The 18684-nt window shown below is 40.8% G+C and overlaps 1 pseudogene; it reads left to right on the top strand.

Moving 5' to 3' along the window:
• The first annotated feature begins 12492 nt into the window (after positions 1-12492).
• On the top strand, positions 12493-12611 carry LOC112478550 (annotated as a pseudogene).
• The last annotated feature ends 6073 nt before the right edge of the window (positions 12612-18684 follow it).

Below are 18684 nucleotides of genomic sequence, written 5' to 3'. Positions count from 1 at the left end.
TTCCCTCTCTCCCTCTCTCCCTCTCCTGTAGGGGAGAATTCTACCCCTAGGCTCAAGCCCAGAAAAGACCAGGGCTGGGGCAATCTGGAGACTCAATTATTCATCTGTATTTCTGTGGAAAAACTCTCATGGGTCCTCTTATCTCACCCTTTTCTTGGTCTAGACATGAAACCACATTAAGTGTGGACTTGACATATTCCCCAGGTGTTGGTGCCTGCTGACCTTGACACTGGGACTGGAGGATACAGACGTTGATCCCATTGCTAAGTCACTAATGTTAGCCTTTTCCCCAATGTCAGCTCTGTCCCTCAGGCCTCTACCAGCCTGCTCTGAATCCCGGTCCTGCCACTTAGATGTGTGTGACCTTGGAGCAATATCTAACTTCTATGAGCCTCAGTTTTTATAGTCTATAATGTAGAAATAAAATACCCACCTTACAGATTTGTTGTGAGGGTCAGACAAAGTAGTGTATGGATAGCACTTAGTAGGCGTACAATACCCATCAGCTTCCTTCGCCTTGCCTTGGGATTGACTCCTGCTCAGATCGGACTGATATCAAAGCTTTCTAGTCTGAGACCGAGTCCTACCTCAGCTCATGCGTGCTGATTCTGGGCCTTCACACTTCCCTCATCATTACTCCATCAGGGACCAGTTTTCTGATCATCTGCCAGTCCAGACCACATTACACCACTGTCCTGACTTCATGATTCTATATACTCTGAATTTGTCCCCTTGGCTACCACCACACAGTCACACCTGATTATTTCTATGTAGTCTCTCACTAACTCTTTAGTTTCATCTTCCCTTTCTTGAGCTTCAAAACTCCTGAATGTGAATATTCCAGAGCCCCTTCTCCCAGCACCATCTTCTGTGCATACCCATTGTCTAAGGACCCACTGCCTTGGGTCTCTCATATCCAAATAAACAGCTAGCCGCCCCCCCACTCTTTCTCCCCACTTCTCCCTGGCCAAAGGAAGGGTGTTACAGCTCTCTTACCAAGATCATGGCTTTGTCTAAGCACACCAGTTTTTTGAGTCTCTATAAGATATCAGATTGGGAGCCACAATCGGGACAATACTCCAGCATGGTTTGACCTGGTCTGCTAGGAAGGACCACCACGTCTCCTAGTGTACCTATATCCTGGGGTTAATGTAACCTAAGTATATGTTAGACTTTGGCACCTATGTCAAAGTGTTGGCTCTTTTAGGTTTGTGGCCAACTAGAAATCCTAGACCTTTATTCCCAAACTGCAGGTGTCTCCCAGATGTCATTTTGTACTGTGACAGCTGATTTTATAAGATCTAACTTTAGTATTACATCTATTTATCTTTACTAAATATTACTTTGTTATCAAGATTACTATTTTGGTACTTTACCAGATAAATTGTAAGGAAAAAAAGTGGCAGAACGGCGGTGACTTGTAGAGTAAAAGACACTTAATGATATGTCAACCAACTGCAATGTGTATGCTTTGTTTGGATCCTGATTTAAACAAATGGTAAAAAGATTATATTTATGAGATAATTGGATATTTGAACAGTGGATATTTGATGATATTAAGGAATTATTGAAGTTTCTTTTTAGGTGTGCTAATAGTGTTAGAGTTTTGTTTTTAACAAATAGGATGTCTGGGATTTGCTTCAAAACAAAACAAGGAACCAGAAATTAGTAGGGGTATAGGAGAAATAAGATTGGCCAGGAGTTGAAAATTATTGAAGCGGGATGATCGATTGGTATATGGGGTTTCTTATACTATAATGTCCACATCGGCAATGTTTGAAATTATCCAAAAGAAAAATTAAAAGAAAATTATTTTGAATCTTGCCTCTGTCATCTAACATATTAACTGCTCATATCCCTGTACTCCCCATCTAATAAGTATGATTTCTGTATCTGTATCGAAGTAGTCAATAAACAGGTCAACCAGGTCAGGACTAACAGCAGATCTCTATGGCCTACCAAGATCCACTAGGATGACCCATCAGTGAGTCCTCTTTGGAAATGGTTAATCAATGAACCATGACTCCACCTACCTCAATTAGCTAGTCCTCGTTTAGAAGGATATCATGAGAGACTTGTCTAGTGCCTTGCAAAAATCAAAATACAAAATTGCAAGCATCATCCTTATTTGCTGCTTTTGCAATCTATTTTTTTAATTAAGAATTTTGATCCCTTTGTTCTAGGTGAATTAATATTGGTCCCAAGTATCCATCTTTCTTTTCCAAAACACCCAAAGGTCACTTACTTTAAGCAATCCAGTTTTGAGACTTATAGCATCAACAATAACTCACTATATTTTGTCCCCCACTGTAATGCCGGGCCAATCACACACACCCCCCTAGCCACATACATGACCCAGGCCGCAACTGTTAAAGTCTATTTCTGGTCTTTTATTGGGAAAGGCATTTTCTTTCCCTTAGTTGGAAAGTTGTAAATCCTATAGACGCTGGTGGCCATCTTGCCATCAATTGGGAAGAGTCTGCTTGAGAATGATGCCAACACAGAGGAAAGCAGAGCTGAGGAATGGAAAGAAAGAGATTTGGGGATTACATCATTTGAGCCTCTAGATTTAGCTATGCCTAAAGCCAACGACCCCTATAATTTTGGCTATGTGAGCCAATACAATCTATTCTTTTCTTAAACCAGCTTAAGCTGGATTTCTATCACTTGCAAAAGAAGTCCTGACTGCTACAGTGTGTGTGTGTTGTTGCTCGAACAAGGGAATGCATAATATAAAATGTTCTATTTTGTATAATAATTTTTGTATGGTCATTATTGTATACGCAACATTTTTATGACAACCTTATTGAGATATAATTTATATATCACAAAATTCAGTTATTAAAGTATGCAAGCCAGTGGTTTTAGTATAGTTGCAGAATTGTGCAACTATTACCATCGTCTTATTTTATAACATTTTCATGCCCCCAAAAGAAACTGTATCCATTAGCCATCACTCCCCAACCCCTATTCCCCTACATTCTTTTAACTCCTATCAATCACTATTCTACTTTCAGTCTCCATGGATTTGCCTATTCCGGACATTTTATATAAATGGAATCATACAATATGTAGCCTTTTGTGACTGGCTTCTTTCACTTAGCATAATGTTTTCAAGGTCATGCACGTTGTAGCATGAACAGTACTCATTCCTTTTACGGACAAATAATATTTCATTCTATGGATATACCACATTTTGTTTATATATTCATCATTTGTGTACATTTGTAATTGTTTCTGCTTTTTGATTATTATAAATCATGCTTCTATGAACACTTATGGACAATTTTTGGGGGGACATATGTTTCAGTTCTCTTGGGTACATACCTAGAATGGAATTGCTGAGCCATATGGTAACTTCATGTTTAACTTTTTGAGGAACTGCCAAACTATTTTTCAAAGCAGCTGCATCATTTTAAATTCCTACTAGTAGCTTACAAGGTTTTTAGTTTCTCCACAGCCTCAGCAACACATGTAATTGTCTGTTCTTATTTTAGCCATCCTCATGGTTGTAATTTGCATTCCCCTAATGATTAATAATGTTAAGCATCTTTTCATGTGCTATTGCACTTGTATGTCTTCAGAGAAATGTATATTCAGATCCTTTGCCCAGTCTTGAATTGGGTTGTCTTTAATTTGTAAGAGTTATTTATATATTCTGAATACAAGTCCTTTATCAGATATATGATACGCAAATATTTTCTCCCATTCTGTGGGTTTTCTTTTCACTTCCTTGATGGTGTCCACTGAAGCACAAAACTTTTAAATTTTGGCACGAGTCCACTTTATCTTTTCTCTCTCACTTGTGCTTTTGATAGCGTATCTAAAAAACAAAACAAAACAAAACAAAACAAAAACCTGCCTGATTCAAGGTCAAGAAGATTTACTCCTGTGTTGTCTTTTGAGAGTTTTATGGTTTTAGCTCCTCCTACATTTAGGTCTATAATCTATTTTGAGTTAATTTTTTTATATGGTATGAGGTAGGGGTTCAATTTCATCCTTTTGCATGTGACACCATTTGTTGTATTCTTTCCCCCACTGATATATTATTTTTGTAAACATGTTGTATTGAAAAGAATGTTAATGTGAATTTATATTCTCTGAGCACACCCCGACTGCTTTTGTCAGAACTGTTGCATGCTGGAGATTGGGGAGGAAAGTGATTTTTCTATGAGTGATCAAACATTTGACTATAGAGTATGATGAGTATGTGTACAATGATGCCAAAATGTTAGTGTGAATCATAATCATCTGAGGAAATTTTTTTTATGGCAATTCTCAAGCCCCGCCCCAACCTACTGCATCAGAATTTCCTGGCAACATTCTATCCCTTCCATACATAGAATCATAAATCACTGTAGGGCTGAGAGAGCCCATCGCGTAACATAATTCACCTCTTCATTTTTAAATTGATAATATAAGCAGAAGAGGCTTTTAGTTTCACTCCCCGTACCCATCAAGGCCAGACTGAACACATTCAAATGCAATAGCATTTATGACTAATGAGATTTTACTGAAGGCTTCATGGGAAGATGGAGAAAAGGATTACATCACATTCACAAAACAAAACTTAATTAGATCCCTCCATTTGACTAGCTAGACCTGTTCTTCCTTCAGAAGTTTTCTCCCTTACTGCCATGTTGCCAGGTCTCTTCTCTTCATCCCTCCTACTATACTTCTGAAATTTCCTCTTTTTTCTAAACTGTTCAGCCATGGTCTAAAGCAGGCATAATAGCTACCTGAAAAGCAACCAACTATTTTTCCTCAGGCATGCTCCTTGGGAAAGTAGGGAGATTTCCCAATTCATTTTGTGGTCATAGAGCTGTATGATTAATAAATATTTCCTTCTTGATATGGCAAATTAAGAACAAGACACTGGGCTAAGTATCTCACAAAATGAATTAATGTCATGTAGCTCATTAGTGGCAAATCTGGTAAAGAACTTTAATTATAAGGATCAAAGCACAACTTCTGAACCACTCATATTCATAGTTTCAGTTTCTTTGGCTTAACAATCCTGTAGGATACATGGAAAAGGTATATTATTTCATCTTCTAAAGGCAGAGAAATTGAAGTGCAGTGGCAATGAGTGACTTTGCAACTCAGGTGGTGGAAGGTTTTGATCTGGGGTCTAGCATCGTGTATCTTTAGCGGGATATATGAAATTGTGGCTGAAATCTCATTGGGAAGCCTCAGTGAGAAATGTAACCCATAAGGAACACTGTGTAACCCTAGATATCGTATTGTGAGGTCAGGCCTAAAGAACTGAAGCATTATGACCAATAAGGAGCACTGAGAAGGGAGAATGGGAGAGGACAGGCTGTTAGTGTTTCTTCTACAGTGACAGGAAAGAGATGGTAGCATTGGGCAAGGCAGGATCCTGTTTGGCAAGGGGTGTCTGTTCTCATGTGGGAAAGCATGACTCATCAGGGTGCCACAGCTCAATGACACGGTCTCTTAAGATCTTCTAAGTCCCCTTAGTCCAACTCTGTATTTACCAAGCAACTCGCAGATCTACTTGTGGCTTCTGCAATACGCCTTCCCACAGAGTAAAAAATGTGCTGACTGGAGTTTGCTCAGGCCTGTTGTCAATTATATTTTACAGGATGAATGAATAATGCTGCATTTGGTCTCTCTTTCATGGGTTTGGTTTCGAGAGAGTTTATTCATTCAACATTAATTCAACAAATATTTATTGAGTACCATCCATGTGCCAGGCATTGGTCCAAGCGCTTGTGATACAAGTCAGATAAGATCCCTATCCTCATAGATTGCACACACTAATAAAGGGTGACACATAACAAAAAAGCAAACAAATCATAGATAATTTCAAACCGTGATACTCCACACATAGGGTTACTGAATTCCTCTCTATAGGCTCAGCTATACCCCAGGTTCTATGAACCTACCCCTCTCATCCTCACCAGGAAGACTTGAGAAGCTTTAGCCCAATCTCAGAGGATTCACCATCAAATTTCTCCTCTAGTCTGACCTGGACCCTGTGCAAATGTGTTTCAGTAACTAGACTTAAAACCCACTGTCCCCCTTAACCACCATAGGTCTAGCCTCTGGACCTCAGTCTTGTTTCTTAGGCCATGACTTGATAACCTTATTCATTTATTCATTCAATAGACGCTTTCTGAGCTCTTACTGGGCACCAAGCAGTTTGTTTGGGGCTGGGGATTCAGAAATGAATAAGACATGGTCCCTGCTCTCCAGTTCACAGTCCAAGGGAAGAGGCACACATTAATCTCTTATGAGCTAGTAGAGAGGAAAGTCCAGGGGGCTGTGTGTACAGAAGAGAGATCCCTAAGTCACACTGGAGAGAAGGGTAGTCAGGGAAAGTGTCTCTGTGGAGGGGATATTTAAACTGAGGTGGGTTTTTTTTTTTTTTAAGTAATTTCTATTGGTTTTTGTTTACAAAAATAACAAATGTTGAAACTGTAGAATATAAAGAAACAAAGGCATTTAAAGCACCCATAATGGCACCATCAATAACAATTTGGTTGTGTGTACCTTGAATTCTCTTCACTATTTGAGCTTAGATTTGAAGGGCAAAGATTTACCTTGACAGTGAAGGCAGGAAAGACAGAGTATTTGGTAAAGGCAGTTGTCCTTAAGTTGCCTTTAAAAATGTAATAGATAAAGGCACGAATATATGTACACATATATTTGTTTTGTCCACTGAAATATTGCTGGCACCTAGCCAGTACACGGCAGACAGCAGTTGCTCAACATGTATTTGTTAGCTAAAAAGAAAAAGGAATAAGATGTAATGGAAAGATGACCCTTTGATTATTAAAGTATAAGAAATGCTATTCCTTCTTTGAGGCCTACCATCTGCAAGATTGAAGAGAGAATGTCCTAGTAAAGGGCCATGCTAGACCGAGATCTCTGTCATTTAGCACCAGTGTAAACTAGAAAGACTGACATTGGTGCTATTCTGGGAGAGAAAATGTCAGAGGGAAGGAAGCTTCTGGGTGGTCAGGTATGAGGAACAGAGAAAGCTCTACCTGCTGTATGATGTGTCCTGGGACCAAGAGATCGAGGCAGCCAATAGGGAATGCTCATCTAACCCCCACCTCCTGCTCCTCCTCCCCACCCCCAGCTCTTCCTGGTACTGTGTAGAAAAGTTGGCACGGAGACCTTGAGACATTCATGATATAACTGGCGTTTGGGAAGGTGTGAGAGGAAAAGAGGTTGGACACCTCCAACTCTTGCTTCTTCTCAGATGACTGGTAGGGGTTTCTCCTTAGGAAGAAGAGAGATTTTAGGGATCTTTACCCAGGACCATGAGGTATAGTGGTTAAGATTGCACAAAGGTACCACATTGAAGAAGGCAGCATTCACAGCCACACGTATATCAACTTGAATGAGAGTAAGTGAGCGGTTGCAGACATTCTAGGCCTCCTGGCTGGAGCAGCACCCATCTACATAAACCCCCACTGGCATACACAGTCACACACAGACTTGAGAGCAAATTCTTACACACAGTCACAGCCAGTGCACAGCCATGCTTGTCTCAAATGCACAGTGGTGTACTTGAGGTCTCTTCTCTTACCACTTGCTGCTTTCAGAGGCCCAACTGCTAACTCTCACCCTTCCCCCCACTCGAAACTTGACAAAATTCACCTAGGAGGCTGGCGGAAGGGTGAAATGGCTGGCTTATAGTAGCAATGGTTGTGTGTGAGAGAGCAAGGGTGTAAGTATGCCTGCACCCAGCCGGGGATGCTGCATGCTAGGACCCTGGATGGCTGCTTGAGTCAAGCCAAGGAACTGAGCCAGCACATGCCACCGTAAAGGCTGTGCAAAAAATATACAAACTTAAAGTGTTTTAACTTGAAGAAGGAGACATGTTTCCTAATTTGCAGAAGCTGGTGGCAGCTCTGAACTTGCCCTACATTCCCTCATCCCTCTTTTTACAACTTAACAAATTGTGTAACTTCTGCTTCATCTTGGGGTCCAAGAAGACAGATCATGAAAGGAAAATTCTCATGTTTCCAAATATCAGCTAGCATAATACATTAAATAAAAACTATGAAAAGCGTTGAAAACACAAAATACTACTTAGGGATTATAAACTCTTATGCATGCTGGAGACAGAGAGGAGGTAAGTGGTTAGTCTACATGTGTGAAATGAGACTTCATTTTTTTAGTCAGCTTTACTGAGGTGTAATTTACACACAAAATTTAACAACTTCAAATGTACAAATTCAATGAGTTTAGACAAATGCAACCACCACCACAGTCATGATATAGAATATTTCTATTACACCAAAAAGTTTCCTCATGGTCCTTAGCAGTCAGTCCTTTCTCTCCAACTTCTGGCCTCTAGCATCTACCGAGGTACTTTCTATCATTGTTGCTTTGCCTTTTCCAGACTTCTATATAAATGGAACCATATATTATGTACTCTTTTGTGCCTGGCTTCTTTCTCTCAGCATAATGCATGTAAGAGTCATTTATATGGTGCGTGTATCAGTAGCCTCTTCCTTTTAATTGCTGAATAGTATTCATTGAATGAGCATAGCACAAATTGTTTATCTAGTCATCAATACTGAACATTTTGGGTTGTCCTGGTTTTTGGCTATTTTGAATAAAGTTTCTGCCAACCTGCATGTACATGTTTCTGTAAGACACATTTTTCTCTTGGGTAAATGTGTTTAATTTTTTTAGTTTTTTTCTCTATTGTTCACATTACATAATTTTGATTGCTCTCTCTCCAACTCCACTGGCTTTCTCCTCTCTCATGTCCATTTGGCCATCAAGTCCATCCAGTAAATTCTTTATTTCAGAAATTATGTCATCTATTTTCAGGATTGCTATTTGGTTCCTTTTTATTTTTGTTTCTCTGATGAAACTTCTAGTTTCTTTGCTGAAATTTGCATGCATTGAGAACAAGATTTGTTTGAGCTTATTTAACTTAATTATAATATCTACTTTGTTAGTTCCAACATCTGATTCAGCTCTGGGTTGTACTTAATTGATTTTACTCTTGAAAATATCTATTATTTCCTTGGTCCTTCATTTGTAGGTAATTTAGGATTGTTAATTTTATGGATGTTATGAATGTTAATTTGTGGAGATTCTCAATACTGTTATTGTGATGGTCACTTTTGGCTGGTCAGTTTGGCTGGATCACAATGCCTTGATATCAGCCCAAACCTTATTCTGGATGTTTCTGTGAAGATGGTTTTTGGATAAGATTAACATTTAAATTGGTGGAGTTTGAGTAAAGCAGATTACCCTCTATTAAGTGAGTGGGCCTCATACAATAAGTTGAAGGTCTCAATAAAACAAAGTCTGACCTCTTCTGAGCAAGAAGAAATTCTGTCAGCAGACTATCTTGAGAATCAAACTGCAACTCTTTCCTGGGTCTCCAGCCTGCCATCCTGCCCTGCAGATTTTAGACTTACTAAAACTCTCAATTGCATGAATCAATTCCTTAAAATCTCTCTCTCTCCCTCTCTTTCCCCCTCCCTTCCTCCTTTCCTCCCACAGACATACAGAGTTGATTCTATTTCTCTGGAGAACTTCAACTAAGAAAATTATTTTTCACCAATGAGCATTATATCCTTTGGTTTAGCTGGTAATGTTCTTTGTTAGGCTGGAATAGCAAACCTTGTTTCTTGTGCAGCATCCTCATTCTGGGTTCATATCATCTGTCTTGGACTGAGCTACTTTGAGTCTGTTCCATGTATGTGTGGTTCAAGCATCAGTCAGAGATATGGGTAGACAAAGTTTGGAGATCACCTCTCTGGTTCTTTCCTTCCTGAGGTTCTACTCCCTTAAGTCTTTACTGGTTTCCTGGCTTCTTTTTCTGATTTCCCAGACCAGAAAAACCATGTGTTTTCCCTTGCGAACCCCTGTCTGCCCTTGGAAGCAACATGGGATGCTAAAAGTCTCAAAGATGAGAAATTCTTTGAATAGCTGCGCCTGTTCACTCTCCAATATCTATAGGGTACCAGTCTCAGTTTAGTGTGCCTTTGGCTTTGCTGCTTTGTGTCTGCTCCATTCATAAATCAGTGAAGTCATTCAGAGAGGTGGGTAGACAGTTTGTCTGATTCTGTTCTTTCTCTAGTATCTTCAGGTAGTTTCTTTTTGTATTAAACGCAGGTTTTATTATTTTCTGCAGGTAAGAGTCATGTGGTAGAGTCTTAATCTATCACGCCAAAAAGTGAGATTTCACTTTTGTATTTCTGAAAAGGTCTATTTCACCTTCATTTTTGCACTATATTTTTGTTCTCGGTTTGCAGATTTTTCTTTCAGTGCTTCAGAGATGTTTCTCTACCATCTTCTGGTTTGCATTGTGTCCAACATTTTCCCTACCATCCTTATTTTTGTTCCTCTGCACATAATCCATTCTTTTCTTCTGACTGCTTTTAACGTTTTCTCTTTACCATTGGTTTTAGCAACTTGATTATGAGGTGCCTTGGTATGGTTTTCTTTATGATTTTTATGCTTGAGATTGAGCTTCTGTGATTTGCGAGTTTATATTTTTTATCAGATTTGAACAAATTTCAGCCATTATTTCTTCACATATTTACTGACCTCCCCTTCACCCCACTCCCTCTTTCTAGGATTCCAGTTACTTGTATGTAAAGCTGCTTAATGTATCAGGTCACTGATGTTCTGTTCATTTTTAAGTCAGTCTTTTCTAACTCTTTTATTTCAGATTGTTTCTATTGCTATGTTTTCAGCCAGTCATCTCTTCTTATTTAATGTCTAATGCTATTAATTCCATTCAGTGTATTTTTCCTCTCTAGAATTTTGATTTAAGCCTTTTTTTTATATCTTCTATTTCGCTCTCATGATGCTCACGTTTTCTCTGCCTTTTTGAACATACGGAATATATTTATAATAGCCATATCGATGTCCTTATTTGCTATTCACTGTATAATTTCTGGATCTGTCCCTATTGATTGATTATTCTTCCACTTCTTTGAATGACAAGTAGTTTTTTATTGAATGTCAGATATTTGGATTTTATACTGTTGGGCAGTAGAATTTTTTTATATATATATACTTTTAAATATTTGGAGATTTCAGTAAGGGATACAGTTTGATCCTTTCAGGGCTTACTTTTAAGCTTTGTTATGTGGGTCCAGAACAACAACTCTTGAACTGGGGCTAAATTGGTCAGGCTATTGAAGTAATTTCCTTCTAAGGAGTCTATACCCAGTGTGCTGGGAGGTCTTTCTACTCCAGCCATTGTGAACACCAACTCTTCCTAGCTTTGCGTAAGCTCTGCTGACTGTTCCATCTCCTCCTCTTCTGCAGTGCTTCTTTCCCAATGTCAGTTGTTTCTGTACACAAATGTACTGGTTGGTACCCAGGCAAAAATTCAAGGAGACTCCTTGGTAGATCTCTAAGAGCTCTCTCTCTCTCTGTGCTGTAGCCTGGAAACTCTCTCCAGACAGTGAACTGGGACACTTGTAGGGTTCATCTCATTTGTTTCCCTTCCTCAGGGATCACTGTCCTGAGTTGCCTGTTATCCAATGTCTTAAAATCGTTGTTTCGTGTATTTTGTTCAAGTGATGATTAAGGCAGAGGATAAATCCAGATCCTATTACTTCATTGTGTCCAAAAGAAGATATTGCTTTCATTCTTTTAAGTCATCTTCTTAACTGAAGCACAGCATACATGCATAAAAGTGTATAAATCCTAAGTGTATGGCTCAATAAACTTTCACAAAATAAACACATGTATAACCACTTCCCATATTAATAAATAGAATATCACTAGCACCCCAGAAACTTCATGTTCCTTTCCAGTCATTACCTGTCCTCCCAGGGAAACCGCTATTATAATTTATAACACCATAGTGCCTGTTTTTGAACTTGATACGAATGAAATAATGTAGTGTGTACTCTTATGTCTGGTTGCTTTCACTTAGCATTATGTTTGTCAGATTCGTCTATGTTATGTGAAGCAATAATTCATTCATTTTCATCACTATGTAACATTCCATTTTATGATTATACCACATTATTCATCTGCTTTTACTGTTGATGATATTTGAGTTGTTTCCAGTTTGGGGTCATTATGAATAGTGCTGCTATGATCATGTTTGTTCACTTTTTTGTGTGTTTTATGTATGTATTTCTAGGAGTAGAACGACTGAGTCACAGACTAGGCATCTCTTGTATTTTACTAGATGCCACCAAATAGTTTTCCAAAGTTGTTATCCAACTTACATTAGCATTAGCATTGCATCAGAGGTCCAGTTGCTCCATATCCTCACCAGCACTTGCTTTTATGGTTTTTTCTTTTTAGCCATTCTGATGGTTTTTACTTATATTGCCTTTGAGAACGCCTCACAGGCATAATAAAACTACCAGGCAGAATGAGCTAACAGTGCCAGTTTGAGACTCTTTTATGTAAGGTGTTTTTTCCCAATGACTTTGGGCATTTCCAAAAGCATTCATTTGTTACATTTGTGTTTGTCAACATTTTTTTATCAGAATTTGAAAGCTAAATGTTAGATGGTTTGTCTACAGCCATGCTACCCTGAACGTGCCCTATCTCCTCTGATCTCAGAAGCTAAGCAGAGTTGGGCCTGGTTAGTACTTGAGTGGGAGACCACTTAGGAATACCAGGTGCTGTAGGCGTTTAAAAAAAAAGAATAAATGTTAGATTTTTTGTTGTTGGTGGTGTAATAGTTTTATTTAGTTCAAATCAAGACATCACATGTTGTAGCCCATCATGATAAAGCAACATTTAGCTCTTCTTTGTAGCTGAAACTCAGGAATTCATTGCACCCAATGACTCCTGAGGTTCTCCCTCCTCCTTGGCCATAGGTTTGGTTCGGAGCTTGCTGAAAATGACGTGATGGCCCTCCGTTCTACTTATCCAGCATATCAAAGGGATGTTCCCGTATTCAGCATACTTACTATTGTAGTTCTGATAACTGCTGGGCCACACAAGTTCGGAATAGAGAGGATGTAATATATGGAAAGGAAGAAAGTTAAAAGGTCTTGGCTCAGAGCTGCCTGGTACAGTTGTGCATGATTCTTGGGATTGCTAGTCACTCTTTTGTCTATGAGAATGACACCTCTAAGAATTGTGCAGTGCACAACCCATGAAGCTGCACACAGTAGTCATGCCTGTCATGGTCAGGGATGATAAGGAATTTGATGTGACTAGAGGGCAAGGTGGGTTGGGTAGAGGAACAAGAGAAACCAGAACCAGAGTTGGGGCAACATAACTGACTCAGCCCTTGTTAGAGGCTTACTTTATTATTTATTTGTTTGTTTGTTTGTTTGTTTGTTTATGCACGCATGCATGCATGCCTACGGCATCTGGTATTGCAAGGTGGTCTCCATCCAAGTTCTAACCAGGCCTGACCCTGCTTAGCTTCCGAGATCAGTCGAGTTCGGGCTCATTCAGGGTGGCATGGGCGTAGACTTAGAGGCTTACTTTAAAACTCCACCCCACCCCCACCCCTACTAGATGAGGGATTCTACAACCGCTGCCTGGGAGCTAGAGGCTACATGACCCAGTATGACCCGCCTAAGTCCTCTGGGCCTTGTAAAATGCTGAGTCTGCACTTTGTCCATCCTTAGGTCTCATCTAGTTCTGACATTGTAACATTTTATGGTCTGGCTGGATTTGCATCCCTGGTGCTGAAGAGAAACCCTCTAGAATACCACAACTAAGCCAGGGAAATAGGAGAGAAAGACAAAGGTCAGGATCAGATCTGAGGTGCTCATGGTTTTCTCACTGGAGTAGATGGGCTGACATTGTCCTTGCCGCTTTTCTGCAAAGTGGACTGGAGCACTCTGGGCATCCATACCCTGCCTGTCCAGTATGAGGCTGGAGTAGAGTATAGCACAGCGCACCTCACTCCTCAGCCCATATGTTTCCTGCTCTCTAATTGTTCTCTCTTCTTGACGAGAGAATTCTGAACATCTGAAAAACCAATCACTGGTGTCTTTTGAGCCATCCAAGGAGACTCAAGGCAGGAAACTCAGACTTAGTCTCCTCATTTGCGACCTCTCCCTCTATCCCATGACAGAATCACTGAAACTAGCACTGTTCTTCCCTTCACCATTGTCTTTCATTTCTTCTTTTTTTACTTTAAAACTCCACCCCACCCCCACCCCTACTAGATGAGGGATTGTACAAGCTTCCTCCTCTTGGATCCCTTAGCCCTCTGAGCCAAGAAGGCTGCCATTGAACTGGGGCAGAGGTGAAACCCAAGTCAGGAAGGAGAAATGCTGATTATGTTCCAGCTTCTCTTGCTACACAACTTTGGTCTCAACAAGTTGAGGAACCAACGCCCTGTCCTTCCTCTGTCTTGGGCTTCCTCTCTTGCCTGCAGCCTCAGCACACTCCTCTGCCTGGGAAAACTGGGTAAACCTGGATGGGAAGCTGTGCCGCACCTATCTAAACCCTAGGTTTATGTTACCAAGTCATGAGGGGTGGCTTCTGAAGGCAGAAGAAAAATCTCAGGGCCCCGATGTTTCTTCCCTGTGGCCTGCCCAAGTGAAGGGTATTTCTCTGAAAGAAAGAGACTCTTGGGTTGACACTCTTTGTCTCTAAGCCCTCATTACACTTTGTATGCATGTCTTATGTGCTTGTTAAGGCATTAAATGGTTGAGTTAGGGGCCTCCTTTTGGGCTATAAGGAGCTATCCACTGTTTGTCAGAGTTTCTTCTGACAGACTCAGGGTCTCTTCTGGAAGGTGAGGTTCATGGTCAAGTTTTGCCTTCCTTCCAGTTACTTGGACAAAAAAATGTATCCTTTAAAATAGAAACTAGCACTGGTGGAAGAGTTCCAGGAAATAGCAGAGCAAGAATCTCTTTTGGCTCTGGTTACAAAGGGAGTAGCCCTGGAGATAGAAGTGGTAGGATGGCACCTCCCCAAGGAGGAGACAAAAGCCAGGACAAGGAACCTGGGAAAGGTGCCCTCCGTTGTACCAGGACTTTGAGACTAAGTATAAATCATGAGACCAGATGTAAACTGGAGATTTGTAAGCCCTGGGACTAAGTTAACTATGGTATTAGCTGTGGTAGAAACCTTTCTAGCCTAGCTTTTGGCTTATTTTTCTTCTTCTTTGCAAGGACAACTTTTACATTAACCAAAAAGAATACACTGCACACTTAAAATATATTCACTGTGGCTTGGAACTTATAAGGAGTAAAGAACAAGAGACAGAGGTTCTCCCCTCAAGGAGGCTACTAAATAACTAGAGAGAGGAGAACAAGACGTGTATCTCCTAAGGAACAGTACAACTGATAACAATTTTTTTCTTTCTATATTAAGCCAAAATTTAGCATGAACTTCCTGAGCAGACACCAGCTGGGCATTAAGCATCTCAAAAGGAGAGGAGGAGGTATCATGGGACTCAGAATTGTTCCTAGTTCATCTATAAGTGTTGATGACCCATGCATGAACTGTCAAAAATAAACAATAAACAAGAAAATGAAAGACTATATCTAATTAATTGCTAAGTGATGTGGGCCAACTAAATGCTGAGGGGATCCACAGACATCTAAGAGATTCTAGGTGCTGAGAAAGGTCCAGTTATCACTGAACTGGGAATAAACAAAGGGCATTCTGGACAAGTGAACAGTAGGAGGAAAATGCAAACAAATCCTAATTTTCAAAATCACTCCCATTTCTATTGATTTTAAATTTTTCAAAGAATCTTCGTAACCCTGGTCTTTTTTTTTTTTTTTTTTTTTAATCTTCCCAGCAGCCTTGAGCATTTGGCAGAACAGATTCCCACTCATAAGGGAAGTGAGAACTGGAGAGTATCTGTTGATTTGGGTTGCTCAGCATCTGTCTTTCCCATCTTCAGCAACTAGAATCCTGGTTTTCCTTGGGAAAGCATCTCTCTCTATTCTCAGACCAGCCAGGGTTCTGGCTCCACCCTTGAATCCAAGGATGGGCATACCAGCCCTGACCCACCACTGGCCACAGTAGTTCAGGAATGGGCATATGATCCAAGCAGGTCATTGAGACTCACATCTAGAACCTTTGCTGGAACAACTGAGGAAGAGAATAAAGCCAACGCCGAGGAAAGCAGAGCCAAGAGACCATTTCCTGGTGATATTATTTAGGTCCTTAGATCCAGCTGCGCCTGAAACTAGACTTTTCCTAGGATTTTTCAGAGAGGTGAGCCATTACATTTCCTTCTTGATTTAAGCCATTTTTAATTTGGTTTCTTTTACTTGCTACTGAAACAGTCCTGATTCAGAAAGCTAAACAATGTATTTAAGTTCAGATAGCTAATCAGTGAAAGGGAGGACTAGAGTTAGGTTTTGTGTTTCTGATCCTGTGCTTTTAGACCAAGTATAATGATTAGAGTGAAGGTAGAATAGGAGAGGATTATTAAGCATGGTGGGGCCAGCCTGATGGGGCCTGGCTTAAAGACGTGCCGGGGAAATTAGACAAGGAATAGGGAGCCTTCGAAGGTTCTTGAACAACTTAAAAGAGACATTTAAAGAAAATAATGGATATTGGCAGTATTCTGTTTTTTAACATGACAGATGGTTATAGCCCCCTACATACATTCACTCTAAATTATGCACATATGTTTTGTATATTCTTCTGAATAAATACATGATATAATGCATAACTTCAAAAAAGAAAATGAATAATGTGGAAGTCTGCAGAATGGGATGGAAAAGAGGTTCTGGAATCAGAGATGCAGGAAGGAAGCTGGTGTTGAGATGGAGGCTTAGGGTAAGGAATTTTGCAGTAGAGCAGTGGGAATAAGGATGGAGGGGAATGGAAAGGTAAGAGGAGCTTCCTGGGTGAATGAGGGCATAACAAAAATGTAACTCCAACTATTGGTAATGATGACAGAGACAGGATAATTGAGAGAGAGGGACCTGGCGAGGAGTCTTAAAGGCTCTGTGGTCTTGTTCCTGGAGCATGAAGCCCCTAGAACTGCCCCCCTGGAAAGGGAAGTCTCTGGGCAGGACCCTGGCATCCTATAAGTGCAAAGAGACAGCCAGTTAGGGCTCAGCCAGCTGAACACTTAAGGGTTCTTATGATGGAAGTTCCCAGAATTTTCCTTTCTTTCTCTTCCTAGGGAATTATACAAAGTAAATAAAGAATAAAGATGAGAAAGAAGAGGGGAGAAGGAGAAAAGAAGGAATAGGAAAAGAAGTGGAGAAGGAAAGCGTTTAAAATATACGTGTGTGTGTGTGTGTGTGTGTGTGTGTGTTTAGCCCTGATCATAGTATTTCTCTGCTGAAAACCTTTTAATAACTTCTCATTGCTTATGAGATAACCATGCCCCCTCTTCATGCTTCTCTCCCACCTGCCCCACCCATTCCAGTCACATGGGGATTCTGGGGCCTGCTAGGATGTGTTCACATAGGTCTTGTGGAAAATTGCCTCATGGGTTGCAGCAACTGAAACAGAGGGAACACCATAATGGGCCCATCATAAGGAGCACAGATTGCTACAAAAAGGGGGTTTTAGTCCTAGGTCTGTAACTATAGGACCATGAGAAAATCATGATGTCTAAGCCTCCTTTTCTTCACGTGATCAGTGGTAAAGGAGAATAATCCCCACTCTGTCTCACTAAGTTACTGTGAAGCTCAGGTGAGATAAAAAACCTAGAAAACCTTTGTGAATTATCAAGTACTGAACAAATAAAGGATTGTTCCTTATACCTAGTAAATTACATTGGAAGTGTCAGAAGCCTGCCCCTTTCATCTCTCAGCGCTTTTCTTTCTAATAACCTTTCATGTCATAATAACACCTTAAGCTTTTCAAAGTACTTTTATATATAACATGTTATTTGTTCTGACACTGTCTCTATGCAGTGCCTGGGCAGGGCTGCCCCTTGCTGGGTATAGAAGGGCACAGGCTCAGGGGATGAAGTCACCAGGAGGCTGTGTCACGGGGCGCTCTGTGGCTGAGCCAGGCCTGAGCTCAGGTTTCCTAACTCCAGCTTGGGACCTGGTCCCAGCTCCTGGAGCCACTCTGCTCCCAGCACATACCAGCTGTTGTTCTCTTTAGATTCTAAACCTTCAGAGGGTACAGACAGGATCTTCTCAGAGGATTAACTTCCCCATCAGTTAGCATGACCTTTAGGTGGAGCTATTTCAGAGGACACTTAAGCCTTTGTGGGGGAGATAGCCTTGGTTTTTGAAAATCTACTTGCCAGGCCTGTGGGAGTTTGCCCAAGCTTCTTTGTCATTCCTCTGTGACAGTCGTCAGCCAACAGGCCAGATGTATGCAGTTTGGACCATTTTGGAATCTTTCCTCCAGGTGTGATGCTAACCACAAAGTGTGCTAATGCCTAAGCACTCCACAGACCTCCACAGGCCCATTCTCACAACTTTTGAGTGTTATCCATGTCCAGTCACCGGGTTATGGTGAGGCAGAGGAATACATACACATATATCCTTGACCTAGAGCTGCTCCTACCTGGAGAAACAGCACCCCACGGGAAAATAACAGGAGAGAGGATGAAGGGAGTGCCCTCTCAAGGTAGGACATTCAACCCTCTGGGATGAGAGAGACTGTGAGCTCAGAAAGGCAGAGATCTCTGGGGACTAGGAGGCTTCGAGGGAGCTTCCTGGCTGAGGACACTGGCATCCCCTTCCGGGAGTCGGTCTGCGTGTCAGTCTGAAACATTGTTGCTGTGGATGTATCACACCAGGAAACAACCATTGCAACATTCCAGGATGCAAAAGCCAAGACCTTCATGCCCACTGA

Source organism: Pteropus alecto, unplaced genomic scaffold (genome assembly GCF_000325575.1).
Source record: "Pteropus alecto unplaced genomic scaffold, ASM32557v1 scaffold61, whole genome shotgun sequence".
In the NCBI taxonomy this organism is placed as follows: Eukaryota; Metazoa; Chordata; class Mammalia; order Chiroptera; family Pteropodidae; genus Pteropus; species Pteropus alecto.
Note: the sequence above shows the minus strand (reverse complement) of the source record. Positions and strands in the feature narration are given on the sequence as shown.